At 35.3% G+C, this 19000-nt stretch overlaps 1 protein-coding gene across 2 annotated transcripts in view; it reads right to left on the bottom strand.

Moving 5' to 3' along the window:
* Positions 1-17474, bottom strand: part of LOC111051137 (calbindin-32) — a 105384-nt gene extending 87910 nt beyond the window's left edge. The window contains exon 1 of one of the 2 annotated variants that reach the window (XM_022337564.2): positions 17162-17474. The gene's annotated coding sequence lies outside the window, so the exon portion shown is untranslated. The remainder of the gene's footprint in view (positions 1-17161) is intronic. The other variant, XM_022337565.2, reaches the window with a different exon arrangement.
* Between the last annotated feature and the right edge of the window lie 1526 nt (positions 17475-19000).

Raw genomic sequence — 19000 nt, 5'->3', positions numbered from 1 at the left:
AATTATAGGAAGCCAAACAGATTCGGGCGTTGTACCTCTGTTGAGCCTGTTTCACCTTCCCTTGAGTATTGATTGTACATAAATAGTTTACCCAAGAATATATTAATCTACAAAGCACCATGCCTCAGTGGTTAGACGCTTAGATAATCACTACTGCTTTCTATTCACTATTGCAATATTATTGGTTTAAATATTTCATTCATACAACTAATACTGTACTGCTGTAGACTATAGTTTTATACTGTAGAATAACAGAATATCTTGCAGTGGAACCTCGATGTAGTGCACCCCCGTTATATTACATTTCCCGTTATAGTTTTTTTCTGCAGTCCCTTGAAACGTCCATATAGCTTTAAATCTTGATAATAGTACACCCCGATTCAAAAGCGACCTCGTGATACTACATTTTTGAGCGATCCTTGAAATGTACTACATCGAGGGTGCTTTTGGGAAAATGAATAATACTGCTCAACCAAATAATAATAAATTATGAAAATCTGGTGTGGTACACTCACACAACTTTCCTTGCTCATTGATCTATAAGCCTCATTAACGAGGATAATATAGGGAATAACATCATGCCGATTTGTGGCTAAATACTTAAAACTAAGATTATACTATGGTTATTGTTTTCAGAGTACATTTTCCTTTGTTTGAATTAGGAAATATGAGGATTTTTTAAAAGTTGTCAGAACAGCTGTTCTACAAATAAAATATCGACGTGTGTTCTTTTGAATAAACTGCTCTACCCACCTACCTCAAGCACGAGAAGGAGGTTACAATGTAAATTTCTCAAGGATGGGGTGGACCCCCTGTTAGTTTCTCAGGGAGGAGACTCATGCCAGTTAATAGAGCTGATATATAACTATACAGGGTATGAATTTGAAAAAAATCGGTCAAGTCTTTTTTGAGAAAATCGTGATAGAAATTTAACAAAATTCATTCTTCTCAGGAATATTACGGAGCTCCTGCAATTTTCCCAGAAATGTTTTCCGCCATTTTGAATTGAATTTCATTGAATTTCTTATTGTCGAATCCTCATAGTATAAGGACCTTAAGTTTAAAATTTCAAGTCGATCGGTTAATTAGGTTAATTGTGTTCACAGACACACACACACACAGACCAACACCCAAAAAATCATGTTTTTGGACTCAGGGGACCTTGAAACGTATAGAAAACATGAAATCGGGGTACCTTAAATTTTTTTGGAAAGCGATACTTTCCTTACCTATGGTAATAGGGCAAGGAAAGTAATAAACCGTGTAAACGGGTTCATAGTAACAGAATTTCTTGTACAAATCATTCCTAATTTATTAGACGTACTATATTCTGTGTATCCCACTTATTTATAATGATTCTCATTGACATGTACTTGGATGTCATTCATTTTTATTTCTACTTAGTTACCCACCTTATTAAGGTACCTTTAGTCATGTAGAAATAATTACCAATTCTTCATATTCCGGAATGATGCAATCACTCATTTTTATGAAGATCTCAATCTATCTGAACATTTACCACCACCTTGAGTTCTGAATTGATAGATTAGCTCGCTCCTTGCTCTTGTTGATCGTGAAACCTCTACCATAGAGTAAAGATACTGTTAGATACTTCTATTTGTCTCTCCCTCTTGTAACATACATATGTTACATACATAGTATATAAACATTTATACTATATATTGTAACATACATAACTCTAATCTAACCTCTTCCAAAGTTTCCAAGGAAGTAGCAGGAAAATTGAATTTACTGGGAATAGTGTTCATAAAAATGGGTGAGCTTATACATATGACAGTGTTCACTAGAGGGGAGAGACTATGTACTAAAATAGTCCATGTATTCAACTAAATAATGGATAAGTTAATACAATATTCTAGAAGAGTAGGCTACACGAAAAAACGCTCATATAACTTAAATACATACAATTGCAGATTCAAGTCATGTTCAACTGTGGTGGAAACTTGATTTATGGCGCGCTATTGCAAACCAATACATGCTCCATAACCTCAATAATTGATTCGGTTGAAAAATCGTTGCAGCGGTGGAACGTTGCAGAGTTGTATATAGGTTGCTCCTAACCTAGCACAACCAAATTACAAGCGCGGCCAGTCTGACTCGGTTGGCTCGCTTTGGAGCGGATAAACAATTCAATTGATCTTTCCCCCTGGTACCCCGCGCTGTTTCCCTGACTGACACATACGAAGGCGCAGGCTTGTACTCACATACATAGACAACCTCCACCAGCTCGTTCATCACTGCTCACCCCATCCCGCTAAAAGCTCATATCTAGACCTTCCATTCATCACACTGTCACCCTAATACACTCCCAATAGAGCTGACTCCATCAGCCCTCTCACTCTCTCCACCGCAACTGGATACAGACAACCGTCTTTCTTGAAAAGCATGACACACGTTTTTTCGCACTCAACGCAACCATTCTGAATTGCTGATATGCTTGCTGTCAGACCCATTCTAACTGATAACATCCTTGGGGACTATGACAGAAGTAATTCACCGATTGGATGATGGGGACCCGACGATGTAATCCTCCTACGTGGTCATTAAGCTGCATTTACACCGAAGTTGTCAACACAGTTTTGTCCATAAAGGTTTTTCTACAAAAAAGTTGTCAACTTTTTTCGTAGAATACAAGTTGTTGTTCTCAAATTAAGACCAACAGAAGTTGTCATCAACAAAATTTGGTTTACAAAGGTTTTTCTACAAAAAAGTTGTCAACTTATTTCGTAAAGGATAAGTTGCTGTTCTCAAATGAAGAGCAACAGAAGTTGTCATCAACAAAATTTGGTTTACAAAGGTTTTTCTACAAAAAGTTGTCAACTTATTTCGTAAGGGATGAGTTGCTGTTCTCAAATGAAGAGCAACAGAAGTTGTCATCAACAAAATTTGGTTTACAAAGGTTTTTCTACAAAAAAGTTATCAACTTTTTTCGTAGAAAACAGGTTGATGTTCTCAAATGAAAAACAACAGAAGTTGTCATCAACAAAATTTGGTTTACAAAAGTTTTTCTACAAGAAAGTTGTCAACTTATTTCGTAAAGGATAAGTTGCTGTTCTCAAATGAAGAGCAACAGAAGTTGTCATCAACAAAATTTGGTTTACAAAGGTTTTTCTACAAAAAAGTTGTCAACTTTTTTCGTAGAAAACAGGTTGATGTTCTCAAATGAAAAACAACAGAAGTTGTCATCAACAAAATTTGGTTTACAAAAGTTTTTCTACAAGAAAGTTGTCAACTTATTTCGTAAAGGATAAGTTGCTGTTCTCAAATGAAGAGCAACAGAAGTTGTCATCAACAAAATTTGGTTTACAAAGGTTTTTCTACAAAAAAGTTGTCAACTTTTTTCGTAGAAAACAGGTTGATGTTCTCAAATGAAAAACAACAGAAGTTGTCATCAACAAAATTTGGTTTACAAAAGTTTTTCTACAAGAAAGTTGTCAACTTATTTCGTAAAGGATAAGTTGCTGTTCTCAAATGAAGAGCAACAGAAGTTGTCATCAACAAAATTTGGTTTACAAAGAGTTTTCTGCAAATAAGTTGTCAACTTTTTTCGTAGAAAATAAGTTGCTGTTCTCAAATGAAGAGCAACAGAAGTTGTCATCAACAAAATTTGGTTTACAAAGAATTTTCTGCATATAAGTTGTCTATTTTTTGTAGAGAACAAGTTGCTGTTCTCAAATAAAGAGCAACAGAAGGCATCAACAAACTGTGGTCCACAAAGAGTTTTCTACAAAAAAGTAGTCGATTTTTTTGTAAAATAATTGTTGTTCCCAAGTGAAGAGAACAGGAGATGTCATCAACAAAATGTGGTCTACAAAGAGTTTTCTACACAACTGTTTTGTAAAAATGTTGCTGTTCGCAAATGTAGAGCAACAAAAGTTAAAAGCTGTTTTCCAAAGAATTGGTGCAGTTGAGAAGTTGAATTCAGTAGCGCCATTTCACCAAACTGCTAGGTGGGGGGGGGCAAAACCGAGGAGTTATGAGGGGGGAAGGAATACCCCAAAGGATAGAGGGGCCTGGTTTTTCCCCAAAAATGTTACATTCGAAGATATATATGCTTAATTTTTTCCAGTTTTATACAAATGTGGCTGAAGTATCAATACAAACATATACATGAAATATAAGCCTACAGAGAGGCTTTAAACTGAAACAGATTTCTTAAAAATCATGGAAACCGATAAATTTCTCTTTTACAATTACAATTTCAACAATTTCATTGGGGATCATATTCTAATTGGAAAATAACTTTCAGTTAGAAAGCTAAAGAAACATTAAGCTGTTCCCATAATTCTCACCAACTCTGTACATACATTTTTGATTGACTGATTGTGCCCTTTCTTCTGCTTTCACTTCTACATCTTGAAACTTGTTAATTCTTACGTTGAAATTTATGCAATAACTCACTTATTGTGCCCTGATCAATAAGTGTACCCATTATATATTCAAGCGTCAACTATATCACAGAGAAAAATATATTCTTTATTACTCCGTACCCGTAGCCATACTATTTTCAAGGCAATTTTGCTACATTGTTGATACTGTAGAAGGAATTATACTACTGCTGTTTAAAAAGAGTATTAAATCAGTATGAGATTCTAAGGATTCGTGTAGATAGACCCGCATTTTCATTATTCATCTGATCCTTGGGGGGGGGGGGTTTAGACCTTCTTGCCCCCCCCTAAATGGCACCCCTGGTTGAATTGGTAGCAGTCTTGAGAAATGAGAATGTTTGATGAAATAGATGCAATATTCAGCCTTTATAAAAAAACTTACACTAATAAATTATAGGGTGAGATCCTCGTTAGAGGCCAGATATACAAACATGATAGCTGATCTCCAAGAAGATGGGATCGATTTGTTGAGTGGTGAACTGAGGTGCAACAGCATTAAATACTTTCTGAGGATGACCAATAGTGACTGTGACTGTGAGTACTTGATTTCGTTGATTGGCCATAAAATCAAGCAGCTTGACACAAATTAAAGGAAAACAATACCTTCCACAAGTTGCTACTCAATTTGAGCGGGAAAACAATACCTTCCACAAGTTGCTACTCAATTCGAGCGTAGCAAAAAATATTCAACATTTTTCTGGCAACTTTCTTCGTACTTTCACAGGCACTGAGTGGTAAACTAATTTTTTTTGAAAACAAGGGAGTTGACGACAAAATGATGCTATGCTTTTTAAAGAATTTGACAACAAATTGTACTCAAGAATCAACTAGCAGAAGAACAAAGAAAAAGTTGCTGCTCTCAAATGTAGAGCAACAGGAGTTGTCATCAACAAAATTTTGTACCATATAATCAAAAAACATTGTTCCCCGAGTTTAGTAATAATGATAATAATATCGAGTGACCTGGCTTGCTCAGGTTTGGTGTGAGAGTTTTCTGGTCGCACTCGATCAATTCCAGGGCCTCTAACATAACCTAACTGAGCAGCCGGGCATGAGTTAATAGGCAGCCGGGCCGGGGACCGACGACTTAGCGTGTCCATACGGCTTTTAGTGTAGTGATTATGGTTTGAATGCCAATGGAAAACTCAGTTGACAACTCTGGTGTAAACGCGCTGCTTTACGCAACAATAGATAAAGATACAAACTTAAGACCATCTGCGTGACATTTTACCAAACAGGGAGCTTGATTTTGGTGAACCTTCATTAAGTTATTCGTTATAATCATGAATTATTTCACTCTGAAGATAAGATATTGCCATAAATAATCAGATTTGAGAATCAGAATAAGGGTATATAGTCGTAAGGACGGGTGGGCGTGTCTAAGCCACTTTTTTAGTCAACCAATGACAGCCCTTCTTCTACTGTAGTTTAATTGACCATCAACCAATGTCAGAGCTCAACTTTGTTGAGTGATGTTTGCTAGCCCATGGGATGATTCCATCTATGTGAGGAGGTACTCAGCAGTTTCAGTTTCCATCGGACTATTTCTGTGCGGTTGACTATAGCTTTGTGGAACCCCTAACAACTTCTATCACCTAGTGGACGCATGCTACTCTTCTGACTAAAATTTCTCACAATTATGCAAATATGAACGATTTACTAGTTGATATTGGTCAAACAACATATTAACATCTTCTTCATCATATAATAAACTTCTGCCACTATCAATAACAACATCAAATATGCAAATATGAACGATTTACTAGTTGATATTGGTCAAACAACATATTAATATCTTCTTCATCATCATATAATAAACTTCTGCCACTATCAATAACAACATCTTAACATATATCATATGTTAAACAACATCGTAACATATATCAGTTGTTAAACAACATCGGCTACAGGAGTAGATCAATCGAATTACAAAAATGAAAACCTCTTCGACACGGTTTAACCGCGGTTTGAAGAAGTCTGATTATCTCATAAGTACAGTAAGCTCGTGGCATTCTCTCAGTTGAAATGGGAACCTCATGTTCGGTTTATCCGCGGTTCAATGATGTCTAATTTATTCGTTCATTAGTGGGCCTAAGTACATAGCATTGTCTCTGTTAGATGACGTCATTTAAAACCATATTTTAATTTGAGTAGACGTCTGTGTAACCTTGGCTACTGATGCTAGAAACAAGCCGCACTTCAACTCTATTGGTAGATTAATGATTGATGGATTAGATGTCAATTTCACAGACGCTGAGAGATCTAATAGGTAACGTCTAATTCGTTCATTAGTAGACCTAACTTCATGGGATTGTCTCTGTTAGATGACGTCAATTAAAACCATAGTTTGATTTGAGTAGACGTCTGTGCAACCGTGGCTACTTATGCTGGAAACAAGCTGCACTTCAACTCTATTGGTGGATTAATGAATTAATGGATTAGATGTCAATTTCACAGACGCTGAGAGATCTAATATGTAATCGCTCACACAACGTCAACCACTCACATTAGAGCACACTTCATGTGCTTAGTGCACTCAGTTGTTCTCTGTATGGTTGGCTCTCATTGGCTAATTCTATTAAATATCATTGATTGTATCCCATTTTGGATTAGACGGAACTAGTACCCAGATGGAACTTGTTCAGGTACTCACTTGGTTTACTTGAGTCGAAACATGTTGTGGTAAATAAATGAGACATTTCAAAAGGGTACTTCAGAATTTTCCATTTATCATTTAGTTCGTGTCAATAGTCTTGACGCTTGGATTCTAAGTGAATGAAGAGTGGTTCCCATAAAATTCCAATGTTTTTTCATGAAAACTTGGTATTTTACTTAATTTTCAAAGATTCCAAGTAACCACCAATAAATTACATGGATGATTCGAGTGTTTTGGGCCAAGTCTTCATAGTATTATTCATACCTTACGAGATCTATTAAAGCTATGAAGTTTAGTCTTCATATACCTTACAAAATCATCGGTTGAGGAATGATTGCAATTTTCAATTTCAATTCAATTTATTTCACCAAAACACAGAAAACAGTACAAAGATGTGACAATAAGAGAAAAACAATAATTATTATTCTAAATATCTATATCAACTATCTCTAAAATACGTAGTCTTAAATATGGGAAAGACAGGGACGATGCTGAGGAGGCTACAGCCCCCTCCCATTGGGTCTGAACTTGAATGGGTCCAGTTAACATGGGGAAATTCTGAAATATTCAAAATGAGATTTACAGACCTTTGAAATAGTTGATGGATTTCAGTATTGATTTGGTTTGTCAATACAGAAATACGCTGGAAATAAGCGGTTCTCAGCGATTCCCAGGCGTTTTTGCGTTTGAGCTTTTCTAAAAACTAATTAAAAGAAAATATTCGAAATTTGAAACAAAGTTTAGCTGGGAACAAGGAATTTTGTTCAAGAATAAGGGATTTATATGTATTTTCTCAGCTGTATCAAGAATTAATAGGGAGTGAAAATGTTCAACTCTGATACCAAAATTACAAAATTTACATTTCAATGATAAGATGACGTTTGGCTTAAAGCTTATGTTTGGGTTTTGTCGTATGTATGCAGTACAGCAAACAATAGTTGATTACTGAATTAGCAAGGATCTCTTGCAACTAAACTGGTTAGCGGTCAATATTTAGTATGACCAAGTATGCAGAGATCCAAAATATCAAGTATTGTTTTAGGGAGTAGGACCTAATCATCGATATCAGATTAGCGAGACTATACTGAAAATGTATGATTTCGTGAGGTTGGGATGGATAAATAATAGATTCTCTCAATTATTGCAAAATCGAGCCAAACTGTCAAGTCAAACAGATTAATTATAATTGATTATTCAGGCTCAACTTAATCAGAGCTGGAAATGAAAGTCAACTATGGGAACGAAACAGCAACGCTGCAGAGATTATTATTAGAAACAGCGGAGCTCAAGCGATTACAGCAACCGCTGATTTAATCGTCTTATAGGATTGGGAAGCCCTCGAAAAACGATCCCCAAATTGAATGTTACTTTAATCCGCTAAATACGGGAGTCAAAGTTGCCAAACAATGTTCTAGAATAATAGACACTTCGATAGGATAAAGTTCAGAGGTTTGGAATAATTAATCAGGTTTTCCCAAAATAGTGACGTAAATTGTTTCTTGATTTTTTGGTACTTCAACGGTCCAACTAGAGTGGCCTTTACTAAAACCACTGTATATTCGAGACCGCTCCAGTTCTGCTCTTTTTGATAACCAATTTTCTAATAATTGCCCTAGTAAATAGAAGGTCCCACCTCGCTTGAATAGTTGTTTATAATTTAAGCCGTCAATAGAATAATTGGAAAAATTAATCAGATTTTCCAAAAATAGTACCGAAAATTGTTTCTAGATTTTTTGGTACTTTAACGGTCTAACTAAAGTGGTCTTTACTAAGACCACTGTATATTCGAGACCGCTCCAGATCTCCTCTTTTCGATAACCCAATTTCTTATAATTGCTTTATTAGTAAATAGAAGTCTCACCTGGCTTGAATAGATGTTTATAATTCAAGCCGTCAATAGACCTTACGACTGTCATGTTTCAGCCAGGACCGAAAGTTTAAAGATAACACGGGAGTGATCTTGTTAAAAAATTTTATTCATATCTGGGTTCACTTCTTAAAATCTATACATACTTATTATTTATTGCTCTGATCGTGCATTTTATCCTCATTCTGAGATCATCCTTTCAATTATCTGTCTATTGGTGGGTAGACTACAGAGTCCTTTTTGGTGGAGATGTTCCATTTCTGATTTTGTCAATGTATTTTTACATTACGTCTATTGACTATATTGAGAAGTCTACTTCTATGCTATTTTTGGAACATGTTACGAATAGAAATGCATTTCACTTTAGTCTCAAAGTGTGTTGTCTTAATTTCGTTGTGATACTTGTCAAGTATGCTCACAATTCACTATTCTTCATGGGCTACTAAAATTATCAAAACACACTGAAAGATATCGAGTCTCACTTTTTGTATAGTTGAGAAGTTGATATAGTGGTAATTATTCATATTAAATGAAAAAGACTAAGAAATTGTCAAAAAACCACAGATTTATTGATACTTAGAAAGACCGGTTTCAGTTATTACACCATTATCAATCTCTGATGAACTGAAACTAAATACAAGAGCAGCAGAATTTATACTAGTAGTCAAGTACTGCTATTGGTCAAGGGCATGAACGCCTGCTATTGGCCCAGCTAGACAGTCTCCTTCCACCTGTTGCTTAAGCCGCCAAAACTGTCTAGCTGGGCCAATGGCAGGCGTTCATGCCCTTGACCAATAGCAGTACTCGCCTACCAGTATAAATTCTGCTGCTCTTGTATTTAGTTTTAGTTTATCAGAGATTGACAATGGTGTAATAACTGAAACTAGCCTATCTAAGTATCAATAAATCTGTGGTTTTTTGGAAAATTTCTTAGTCTTTTTCATTTAATATCAAATATCCTCTTATGTTATCAAAACACAACTAGTTTCAAATCTTCAAGGGCCATTTTCAATTGTAAAAGAATTTAAAATGTTTCTTGAAGAGTTAAAAACTAATTGTGTTGTGATAAAATGAAAGGATACTTGATACCTTTCATTGTGTTCAATACTTCCAAGTATATATTTTTTCAAATATATTTTGAGAATTCATTTGCGTTTGAAGTTTCCAGGGTTTTCAGCAACGACTAAACGGTGTTGAATTGTAGGGTTTCTTTTCTCCAGTCCATTATTACGTTCCAAATGCATTTTTTTGGATTTTCCGAGTAGATTGGGACTTGTATTGTAAGGGTTAAATTTGACTGTTTTGTGAGTTCTCTATACATCATTTCTATCCAAAGTTTCAAAGATCTAGACTGAAGTACAATAATTCTTCTCTTATTTTACTAAGTGGGAATGATCTTTCTATTTAATCTGTTTCCTGTCATCCAAACAGGGAGCCTATTCATATTACATTTCTTTTATGTAAATGTTCTTGTATTTTATTTATGAATAAAATTTGATTTGAAAATGAACAGCGTTTGCCGATTGTTGAAACACTGAGCTACATAGTTAAAATCAACCGATGTTTCAATCGAACCTGACAATCTAAATTGACTACTTGACGGGAGGAAACAAGCCAAAATGGAAAATGCAGAGTTGAGCAAAGCGAGCCTAATCTGATTTGTGGATGATTCATGTCAGGGTCCAACATCCTGGCTAGACAGATAAGGCGAGAGAAGCGAGCCTGCCGGCTAGTGTGAATATTTAATTTCCTTTTATCTGTGTTGTAAATCCATTCTTTCCCACAGATGGAAATTCCCGGGCTGACAAATAATTTTTGAATAGTAGCGCTCATCGAATTTCCATCTAGCTGTTTACCCTTTTGTCAATATTTTCAGTAGCAGAAGTCTTCGGGGTGATTTACAGCATTTAATTCGGATTTTCGTTTCATAATTGATCGAGCGAAGTGAGGTCTAAGATTCAAGTCGACGGTTTTGCATTTCTCTTTATCTTTATTTATTTTAATGTTCCGCATTTAAGGCGAAACGCGGTAATAGATTTTCGTGAAATTCGACAGGTATGTTCCTTTTTAAATTACGCTTCGACATATATACAAGGTTTTTAGAAATTTTGCATTTCAAGGATAATGTAAAAGGAAAATGAGCCTGCTTCACACGCCAATATTAGAGTAAAAATCAGACTATAGAATTATTCATCATAAATCAGCTGTCGAGTGGATTATAAATTGCATGCAATTCAATATATCAATGTAACTTAGTGAAAAAACAGCTGTTGTGTGGACTATTAATTGCTTGCAATTGATAATTTGAAGTAGCATAGTATTTTCTCCCGACTCTTCTCTGCTTTCAACTCGGTAAACTATTGATGATAGTAGCATAGCTGTTTACATCAAATAATTAGCATTGTCGATACAACCCAAGCCATTAGTCGTGTATACACCGATATCTCGCCGACACGACAGGACAGGACAGAATTTACGCAGATGGACAGTACAGGAGACTGTGGTTTATAACTGCGTGAGGTCTACTGTTCACAGAACTACTAGTAATTATCCATTCTTTTCCACTATTAATTACACGTTTTTTGAAACAATCGAGACGTTGTCACTGATGAAAAGTGAGGGTTCGCACTTTGAAAGTGTTTCTATTCAAAGTTTATTCTATTACAGATGGAATTAAATAGAGAATGCATTTATTCAAATGCTAATTAATACATAATTATTATTTGACGAAAATCCTAAATAAATGCTGTAAATCACCCCGAAGACCTCTGCTACTGCAGACATTGACAACAGGGTTAACAGCTAAATGGAAATTCGATGAGAACTACTATCCAAAAATTAGTTGCCAGCCCGGGAATCGAACCCGGTACCTCCCAATTGCTAGTCAGGAATGCTCACCCTTACACCAAACTGTCAATCTCTGGATAGCAGCGCTCATTTTATAGGAAGCCATAGCGGCCAACCAGTTACAGATGGAATTAAATAGAGAATGCATTTATTCAAATGCTAATTAATACATAATTATTATTTAACGAAAATCCTAAATAAATGCTGTAAATCACCCCGAAGATTTCTGCTACTGCAGACATTGACAACAGGGTTAACAGCTAAATGGAAATTCGATGAGAACTACTGGCTTCGTATAAAATGAGCGCTGCTATCCAGAGATTGTCAGTTTGGTGTAAGGGTAAGCATTCCTGACTAGCAATTATTGGGAGGTACCGGGATCGATTCCCGGGCTGGCAACTGATTTTTGGATAGTAGTTCTCATCAAATTTCCATTTAGCTGTTAACCCTGTTGTCAATGTCTGCAGTAGCAGAAGTTTTCGGGGTGATTTACAGCATTTATTTAGGATTTTCGTTAAATAATAATTATTTATTCTATTATGTAAGGTGATACAATAACTTCCCCTGAGGAGAAAGGGAAGAAGAAGATAAAATGAAATGAGGAGGAGGGTTTGCGATCAATCGACAAATTTCGTTGAAAGCAACCGCTGAAGCGCAGAGCTTTTCAGCCAATCGTTGAATTCCTATGAAAACAGAGTTAGAAATTAACAGCAATTGAAACAAAGTTTGCCCTGAAAGTTGTAATAATAGTTACAGTACTTGTTGTTTCATGCGGCCCGCTTTCATTGCCGCAAATACGTGTTGAATAGCATGAATCGCGAACATAATTACACCAACAGTTTATATTTTTAGTATTGACTGGATGTTGGCTATTGAGACCTCTCCAAGCATGAGATCCGATTATGGCACTGCCGCTTTATTCAATGAATCAGAACACGCTTATCGGCTGAATCGTGCTGTCGCAGCCATTACTCGAGAGAGACCAAAGAGTTAAAACAATATTGATCACAGGCTTCCACCACAGTGTTCTTTCTTTATTCTTGCTGCTATTCGAAATTGACATGGCCGTCATACACTGAATGGATCTGCCATAAATATTACATGATTGTCATGCTGAAATCCATTAACGGAAGGAGTTCTGTCCGAAATTATTCCCCTCACCTTCGATGAATAGATAAGTAAAAGCTAAACTTCAACAGTAGTATAATTATTAGGGCTTATTATTTAACCCTTGATTATTGGGCCATCAGAAGAAGAAGAAGAAGAAGAAAAAAAGGAGGAGGAGGAGAGAAAAATAAGAAGGTAAAATATGAATTATTATTGAAATTCAATGGGAGGAAACCACATAACTAATATAGTAATTAGATACCATACAGAAGAAGTAGAAGAAGGAGGAGGAGGAGGAGGAGGAGGAGGAGGAGGAGGTGGAGGAGGAGTAGGAGGAGGAGGTGGTGGTGGTGGTGAAGGATGAGTAAAAAGAGAAGAAGGAGAAGGAGGAGGAGAGAAAATAAAAAGGTGAAATATGAAATATTATTGAAATGGGAGGAAACAAAATAATTAATATAGTGAATAGATACCATACAGAAGAAAAAGAAGAAGAAGGAGAATAATAATAATAATAATAATAATAATAATAATAATAATAATAATAATAATAATAATAATAATAAGAAGAAGGAGGAGGAGCGAAAAATAAGAAGGTGAAATATGAATTATCATTGAAATTAAATGGGAGGAAACAACATAATAAATACAGTAATTAAATACCATACAGAAGGAGAAATCAGACTTCACTATTTTCCTTGAGAGTTATAATATTATTAAGATATATTATGCTCTTATTTATGAGTCTAATTTTAAATTAAAACTCTTGTACATTTTGATCAACCTGTACTGACGAAAATTGACTAATTGATTTTTTCAACTTGTTAATTTTTTTAAGAATAAAGTAATATTTCTGTATGATTAGCATGCAGGAACTTATATTAAAATATATTAAAAGGTAACCATTATATTGTTCTATGGCATATGTGCAGTGAATGAACAACAAGTGAGTTCTAGTATTTTTTTAATTGTGTCTTAGATGTACCCAAAAAGAAAAACACATAATTTCCAATCATAAACTATGAGCTCTCACTCATGAAAGCCTGGTTACAATATTATTGGAACTCAAAGATGTTGGATTTTGTCTTCCTTTATTGAAACAAGGTTAAAGCAAAAGATAGAGCACTTAATTCAATCAGTATAACAGCCTTCATAGTCAATCGTTCAATACATTTCCAATGGAATAATCTATATCTTCTGCTTTAACCTTGTTTCAATACAGGAAGACAAAAATGTTTGAAACACCCGGTACTTTCAAGGCAAAGTGGATACCAAACTATGCGATATTTAAAAAAATAACTATGTTCTCATCGTGATATCAAGACCTGCATTAGATTCTCTTTTTTACTTTCCTTGCCCTACTACCATAGGTAAGGAAAGAAAAAAAAATCCAAAAAAAATTGAGGTACCCCAATTTCAAGTTTTCTATACGTTTCAAGGTCCCCGGAGTCCAAAAACATGATTTCTGGGTGTTGGTCTGTGTGTGTGTATGTGTGTATTTGTGTATGTCTGTGAACACGATAACTCCATTCCTAATTAACCGATTGACTTGAAATTTTTAACTTAAGGTCCTTATACCATGAGGACCCGACAATAAGAAATTCAATAAAATTCAATTCAAGATGGCGGAAAAAAGGGCGGATAATTACTGAAAAACCATGTTTTTCACGGTTTTCTCGAAAAAGGCTCTAACGATTTTCTTCAAATTTATACCATGGATGGCTATTTATAAGCCCTATCAACTGACATGAGTCTCATTTCGGGGAAAATTGGAGGAGCTCCGTAATATTATTGAGAAAAATAGCGGATAGTTACTAAAAAACCATGTTATTCACGATTTTCTTAAAAATGACTTGACCGATTTTTTTCCAATTCATACTCTGTATAGTTATTTATCAGCTCTATCAACTGGCATGAGTCTCCTTTCTGGGAAACTAATGAGGGGTCCACCCCATCCTTGAGAAATGGACTTTGTAACCTCCTTCTCGTGCATGAGGTAGGTATTAAAACTACTTTTAGGTAGAGCAGTTCATAAAAAGAACAAATAGTCGAGATATTTCATCTGTAGAACAGCTGTTTTGACGACTTTTGAAAAAATCATCGAATTTCACAATTCACACAAAGGAAACAGTACTCTGAAAACAATTATATATACACATATACAGTAGTCTGATCGTAGTTTCCAATATGTTGCCGCCAATCGTCATTATGTTATTCCCCTATATTATTCTCGTTTAAGAATGAGGCTTTCATTTCAATGAGCAAGGAAAGTTGTGTGAGTGTACCACACCAGATTTTTCAAGTTTGAAGTTATCAATTAATTCAGAAGCATCATCTTTCAAAACCCTCATCAAAGGCCACTTACAATGTACTCCTGTTAGTTACACTTATTATTGTATTTTTTGTATTCACTTTCTAATTTTTACCTTTTGTATTCACTTTCTAATTTTTACCTTTTGTATTTGTATTATATTATAGTATCTTATTGTTTTGAATATTCCATCTGTTTAAGAAAACATTTCCATTAAATTACGGTGCAGCATTGCTATCATCAAAATACTAATAAGATTTAATTGTGTAATATTGTTGTTTATTGTATATTGTTATGTAGAGATTTTATTTTTTACTATGTTTGTTGGCTCAACTCTATTGTATGATTAATGTGAACAAATAAATTGATTATTATTATTATTATTATTATTAATAAGATTTAATTCATTGCATGATAATGGAGATGGGTGATGCTCTTATCTAGTTGACAGGAGACGAGTTGAAGTGTGAGTTACTTGGTTTAAGTATCTTGTTTTGCCTGAAAACTCACTAGTTCAATATTTACCTGTATTACCTTATACAAAGCAAGTTTAGTTTGGACAGTGTTTCAACCAAGCTACTCACCTACCAACTAGACTTGCGTTCTGTGGTCTTTGAATTCATTAGGAACAAAAAGTGCAAGATGTGCAATTTAGATTATCTTGTGTGCGGTGGAACGTGAAAATCTAAAATAATTGCATAAAGATTATAATTTTTGAACCAGTGGATCGTAAATATATTCAGAAACTATAATCTTTCAAAAATATAGTGCTCTTACTGTACACGTACTTATTATATAGTTATTTGATTTGTATAATCATTAATGATGATTATTCATTATCATGAATTATAACTTATCCAATCAGGACCTATATTTTAGGATCGAAATAATAACACTGAATTAATTATTTACGTATGAGTTATCAATTCAAGAGAGACTGGATTCAGAAAGGAATGAATAAGAGTGAAGGACAAAAGAGAAAAGAAGGAAATGGGAGATGAAGAAGCAAATGATGGAGAAGGGAGAGACAAAGAAGAGGAAAGAAATGAAAAGGAGGAAGGAAGTGTAGAATAGAGAAGAGAAGAAGGGAAACTTGAAAAAGAGATGAAGAAGCAAACGATGAGAGGGGAAGAGATGAAGGTGTGAAATTGAGGGGAGGATAAGGAAATCTTGATAAAGGAGATGAAGAAGCAAATGATGAAGGAGGGAAAGTCAAAGAAGAGGAAAGAAATGAAAAGGAGGGAGGAAGTGTAGAATAGAGAAGAGAAGAAGGGAAACTTGAAAAAGAGATGAAGGAGCAAATGATGGGAGGGGAAGAGATGAAGAAGAGGAGAGATAAGAAAAGCAGGAAGGAAGTGTAGAATAAAGGAGAGAAGAAGGGAAACTTGAAAAAGAGATGAAGGAGCAAATGATGGGAGGGGAAAAGACGAAGAAGAGGAAAGAAAGGAGAAGCAGGAAGGAAGTGTGAAATAGAGGAAAGAAGAAGGAAAGCTTGAGGAAGAGACGAGAAGATGAAAGAAAAGAAAAACAGGAGGGATGTCTGAAATAGGGGAGAGATGAAGGAAAGCTTGAAAAAGAAGATGAAGAAGCAAATGATGGGAGAAGTAGAGCAGGAGTGAAGTGTGAAATAGAGGAGAGAAGAAGGAAAGCTTGAAAAAGATGAAGAAGAGAAAAGAAATGCGTCCACCAGTGGTTTTGGAAATGAAGAGCGGAAGGTAATGATGCTAGCGAAGTAGGATGCTTTGTCAACATGTCAAAGCTATCTCTTTGACTAAAACTGAGGAGCTAATTATAAGTTCAGCTCCCATTTCATAATAAATCGCAAATCGCTCCCCAGCTGCAAACTGATGAAACCACATCGTGAAGCTTCTCACCTGGAACAATATTCCTGTCATTCGTGCCAAACAAACAAAATAATTAATGACATCAAATTTGCAACAATAACAACTTGTCTCCGTGGAACTTACCTTTATTCTTTTCTTCGTACAGGCTACGATGTCTACAGGAATGCTTCGCTCGCCGAAGTTTTTGGAATCTAGTAGGGTGGATGTAGTCAGTAATTAGGGGTGGGGGGTGTTCCGAAGTTTTATCTCCCGGAAAAAAGGTTTCAAGTTCGGATTTGAATCCGAACAAAATTACTAGGGGATGGTTTTTTGTTTATGATTGATGTAGATGATTTTTATTAGAGGTGCAACAGATATGGAGGATTGGAAGTGGCAGTGCTGCGAACTGTAGACGCTGCAACGATCAATATGAAGATAGTGTAGTCGTGGTGCGGCTGCAGATAGCCTACTACTGAGGCTGACCTGATAAGGGTATGAGGCTCACCGCACGCATGTGCAGCTCTAGCCGATCATCCGCAATGCTCCGGTCCAATGCAGCCAGCACAAATGCGAGCCAAAATTCCGGATACAGGTCAAAAGTTTAAACGGGAATTGTGTGTGGCGAAGATTCGTATTGCCCTAGCACGCGTTTTTGGGGCAACGTTTAGGATTTTGTGGGGGGTCGACACGCTCGTTATTGATCTTGAAAAGTTTGAGCTCACCTTATAGTTGGGGGGCGGAGAGAAGGGATCACGCCACCAAATAACTATCACAAAATTAGCCGAAGTTAACCGATTTTTCGAATTCAAACACATTGGGAATTTTTGAAACGATGACCTGCTAATGTGGAAAACTCAAATTAACTACCAGAAAATACATTGCTCTGACATTTTCAAACAAAACCTTCAAGTTTCATTCATGAATAGTGTTCATGAGTAGTGTTCCTACTCATTTTGTTGCCAAATGCCAATAAGAGCCGGAGCAAAAAACTAAATTGCAAGATTGAGGAATGGATAAAATCAAATTAAACTGAAGAAAAAATCTTCTAGGCACATACTGTTTCTTGTTTTATGTTTTGTTTTTTTATCATAGAATAATTATTATAGTGTGTTACTAACTCTTATCATTTACTAATCTACAAAATTATATTTTGTGTGTAAATTCCACTAATCCTTGTTCTTGACTTGGCTGTAAGTTCTTAGTTTATATTGAATAAATATATTCTGCAACATAGATCTACGCACAGGTTTTACCTTGTAGGCTACTCCTTAAACATACATGGACATAAAAAATATACTGTAGTTTTAGGAGTTTTTTTATATATTTTTATAGTATTTTTCTTGTATTATTTTTAGATGTTATTGTATTATATTATTATAATTGTGTACGTTTTTTGAGAAAATAAATTTGAATTTGAATTTGATATTATGACTAAATCAACCAATTATAAAACAAATCCATACGTTAATATTTTCTTAGAACATTTTGACCTCATTGCTCAAGTTATTTAGGAATGGAGGTATACGCTGTTTTAGCCAGAAACGTCTTTAGAAATCTTTTTAACTTCTGAGTCATTTTTTGTAGGGCTGAATTCCCCAATAGGTCTGTCCCTATGGGCGCAAGCTACCATGGGGCAGGGGGTGCACGATCAGAGAGAAGAAAAACCTACTTGGAATACAAATGGATAGCCCTTTATGTTTTGAATTGACTGAAAAAATCAGGCTGATAGGACATTCTGATTTCAAAGTTTTTTGGACCAAATAATTCTTGTAAACTATTTTCAACATTGCAATAAATTATCAAGCTTCCAACAACTCATTGGCGATCAATGATGGCCAATGTGAGTGAATGTGGGCCAAACTCTCAAAAATAAATATAAGTTTAGTAATTTCTTGCAATATATATTGTTTTACTCGGAAGCACAGTTTCTGTGTAACACTATCAAAACTCTAGATTTAATAGCTGTGTTTTTTAGATACAAAT

This window comes from Nilaparvata lugens, chromosome X, assembly GCF_014356525.2.
Source record: "Nilaparvata lugens isolate BPH chromosome X, ASM1435652v1, whole genome shotgun sequence".
Taxonomy (NCBI): domain Eukaryota; kingdom Metazoa; phylum Arthropoda; class Insecta; order Hemiptera; family Delphacidae; genus Nilaparvata; species Nilaparvata lugens.
The sequence above is the reverse complement of the archived record's forward strand: the minus strand, read 5'-3'. Positions and strand labels throughout refer to the sequence as shown.